The sequence below is a fragment of the Arachis ipaensis genome, chromosome B07, assembly GCF_000816755.2.
Source record: "Arachis ipaensis cultivar K30076 chromosome B07, Araip1.1, whole genome shotgun sequence".
NCBI lineage: Eukaryota > Viridiplantae > Streptophyta > Magnoliopsida > Fabales > Fabaceae > Arachis > Arachis ipaensis.
In genome coordinates, this window is record NC_029791.2 from 15394966 (window position 1) to 15399220 (window position 4255).

At 29.4% G+C, this 4255-nt stretch overlaps 1 long non-coding RNA gene and 1 pseudogene across 1 annotated transcript; one reads left to right on the forward strand and one right to left on the reverse strand.

Annotated features, from left to right (window-relative positions):
- LOC110264484 lies at positions 1379-1883 on the forward strand. The gene is made up of 2 exons (XR_002350665.1): positions 1379-1537; positions 1780-1883. It is a non-coding gene; the product is annotated as an uncharacterized LOC110264484 (long non-coding RNA).
- Positions 2393-3498, reverse strand: LOC107606776 (annotated as a pseudogene).

A 4255-nucleotide genomic window follows, 5' to 3' on the forward strand; every position in this document is an offset into this window, starting at 1 on the left:
ATGTAAAAAATATTTTTTAAATTAATCATATTTAATAAAAATATATGAGAAATACAAACATAATACATCCATAACATTTGTAATCTATTGTGTTGTGTTCTAGTACCTTGTGTTGTGTTGGGATAATCGCTTTCTAATATCTGTATATCCCTGCCTACCCTGTTGTGATCAAATAAATATCTTTAACTGTTTTAGTGAGACAACGCAATTCCTCTCTCATTTCTAGTCTTCTAGATGATAAGTTGGTTGTTAAGTACTACTGTGTTATTGTTCTATCCAAATAAAATAAAGAAAATTATACTCTCCTCTCTATTTCTAAAACATATTTTTTTTTTTTGAGAAATTCTATGGTACTTATCAAAAAAATCAACATATTATGTTATTCTTATGTGTTAATTATTGATTGGAGACTATTTTTTTTAAATAAAAAAGAGAAAAAAAAGATTAAATTAAAGTAATATAATAAAAATTTTATTATAATAATTTATTATAATAATAAAAATTTTGGATACAATAAATAATTTTTAATTTTATTAAATTAATACAATTTTAATAAATAATAATTTATTTTTTTTATTCATGATGGTGCTATGGATGCAGCAATCCTAACCTGATTAAAATTCTTACGGTCGTAGAAGGACATTTAATTTAATTTTTTTTAGGATCTAAATGAGATACGTATTAAATTTTTTTAGTCAATTTTATTTAAAATGTAAATGAGATACTTATATATCTATTTAATTTTTATGATAGACTATTGGATAATTAAAAGGGTCCTAATTAAAAAATGGTATTTATAGTTTATTTTGGATTATTTTAAAAAGTAAAATCAATTTACATAACTCATCTAAGTTTATGTTTTAACAATTTTATAATAAAAAATATCAAATATTTATTATTTTAATTAATTTTATTAGATGTACGGTTTATGTTACCATATTACTAGAAAATCTCAGATTTGCAGCTAACATAATCAATTACTATTTTTCTGTTAAGATTCCTCTATTGTATTCAAAATGTTTCTTATTTTTAAATTTTATTCACATGACCTTACCTTTTATTTTTTTTATTTTAAAAGAAACTCATCTGCTAAAATAAGGATAGGCAACTATTATTCTGCTCTTAAATCAAATGTATTCCTACAAAATTTTTCAGAAAATATTGTTTTTCAATTCACTTTTTCTTTTGTACTGTTATGATATTTATTATATTAATAATTTTTAATAAATATTTTAATGTATAATATAATAAATATAAATTAATTAATAAATTAATCAAACTTAACATTACTTGATGTTTGACATTTAATCAAAGCCATTATACTCTTAATTATTAGGATACAACTATTAGTCCATGGCCTTCTCTTATAAATGGATGTTCTAATCCGTAGTAATGAAATGACCATACTAATTCTATGGTAAACACCGATTAAAAGGAAAAAAAAAAAAGAAGCCAAAATCATCATTAGTAACGTCCAATAAAAGTGTTATGTCTATATTCGGTGGTGCAAGTAGTACCTCATCAGCAGCTATAACAGGTAACATAGATAGGATCTCTTTTAATTATTATTACACTAAATTAAAGATGTTGGGAATAAACTGATAGTGGATAAAAGTAGTCAATTATTGAAGACCGCAACCATATAAATTTACATATGTAATGTATATAATGTGTTCCAATTAAGTTCCAACGTATTAATATGCAATTTCAAAGTCTAATAATTGAATGAATAACAATGAGCATGATAACCTGTGTTTATGTACCTTGCAAGAATAACAGATTGCGACGAACTGGGTATTGTAGTGGCGGAAGAAGCGGAGCACGTAGGAGAACGCATTTTTTGGGGACTGGATAGTAAGTTTTCTGTTTATAATTTTTTTGGAAAAAAAGAGATCAATACATTAAAGTGGAGCATACAAAAAGATTGCTAGTCCTATATTATCTTTGAATAATATCACCAATATCAACAACTACACTCTTTATATAACTATTAGTATTAAATCGTGCTATTTAAATTTGACATGTTAAATTAAAAATAATATTTTATAATTATAAATTTTTTGAGTTTAGTATAACACAATCATTGTCATTATATAATAAACATATTGAATATGCTGTTTTATCTTTATTCAAAGTAAAAAGCAAATAGAAGAGTTTAAAGTCTATAATATTCTTGAACCATAAGGAGGGAGACATGAAAAAAATAATGTAATAATAGCATGTCAATTTTACATAGAAAAGCAATTGGCATATAATGTTGTGCTCTTTGTTACAAATTTCATCTCAAATATGAAAACAGAGTTATAGATAAATTTGTTATATCTATAATAAATATTTATACAAAAGTGTAAATCATAACATGCTATTAAAATGAAAATAATATTATTCTTATCTAAATATTATTAAAAACTTCTTTGAACACGACATTTGTTGTTGATGACTTTAGATTGCCGTCTTTGTCTAGAATTAAAACCCTGAGGCCACTGCGACTCTTAACTCTTGACAAAGCAACATAAAGTTGTCCATGGGTGAACACTGATTTTGGCAAGTAAAGCCCTACATGTGATAATGATTGACCCTGACTCTTGTTAATGGTCATTGCAAAGCATACTGTTAATGGAAATTGTCTCCGTTGAAAGTTAAATGGCAACCCTGAATTTGAAGGAATCAAGTTCATTATTGGAATGTACACTTTATCTCCAATATTTCTACTGGTCACTACCGTCACTCCAATTATGTTGCTGCCAAGTTCGTTAACTATTAATCTTGTCCCGTTGCAAAAACCTGAAGTCCGGTCTATGTTTCGCAGTAGCATTACAGCGACTCCTGGTTTCAAAGTCAACTTGTGATTGGGTAGTCCCGAACATTTGATGTCATTTAGGAACTCTGGTGTGAACCACTCTTGTTGTACATCTTCATTCTCATCAGCTTGACATGTTGTGTTAGAACTCAAATACTCCTTTTCCATCCCTGGAAATATTGTCAAGACAAAATCGTTTACCTTCTCGACACTCTCAAGCGTGGGTGCAGGAATTGCCCTACTCTAAAAATACCTATAATTTGACATGTTTTGCAACAAATTTGAATATGCAAAGTCTACCAAATGAAAGAGAAGGTCATCAGTAGTTGTAATCAATAGATCATCTGGAATTTCAAATTCTGATTCATCACCAACAACAGAACCAATATTTTCATTTCCAACATCAAGTATCCAATTAGCAAATCTCTTCATTTCACTGTCATCTTGATCTGAAGAAGGTATTAGAAGCCTCATGTTCGTATGCAGTTTCAGAACCTTACAAAACGACCACAGATGGGATGAGTTAATAGCTGATGTCAATATATCGTGTCTACTCCCTTTCGAAATCAACGGAAGTATCTGTCTGAAATCACCTCCTAGAACAACAACCTTACCACCAAATGGTTGATGTGTCTTATGTTGATCAGTAACTGACATAAGATCCCTGAGGGTCCGATCAAGTGCTTAAAAGCACATTTTATTGAGCATTGGAGCTTCATCCCAAATTATTAAGCTAATTTGGATGAGCAGCTCAGCCTTCAAACTTTCATACTTGATATTGCAAGTAGATTCATCAGTAATTATAATGGGTATTGAAAATCTAGAATGAGCCGTTCTGCCACCACGTAGGAGTAAAGACGCAATTCCACTGGATGCGATATTTAAAATAATCTTTCCTTTAAATCGAATAGTAGAAGAAAGTCCATTCCAAATAAATGTCTTACCACACCCACCATGCCCATAAAGGGAGTAAAAACCACCAGAGTCTGTAATAACAGCATTGAGTATCTTATCGAATACTAACCTTTGCTCATGAGTCATCTTTTGTTCCGTATATAAGTTTGTATGAGTCAACTCATTTGGGTCATATGCTAACTCCTCCTCTATTAGCTTATTCTGAAAAAGGCGAACATCAGACATCTCAGGATATGGCATTGATTGATAGTCTCTTAAAGATCTCGCATTGCTGTTGAGTATCTTCTCAATCTCAATAAGGCAGAGGTTTTTCAATTTGTCATCAGTCATGTTTAGTCCTAGCAAAAGCACATGGTGGTTTTATGAAATATTTAATAAGTAATTCCAAATTTGGGTCATCCTCCTCTATTAGCTTATTCTGAAAAAGGCGAACATCAGACATCTCAGGATATGGCATTGATTGATAGTCTCTTAAAGATCTCGCATTGCTGTTGAGTATCTTCTCAATCTCAATAAGGCAGAGGTTTTAGAGGTTTTTCA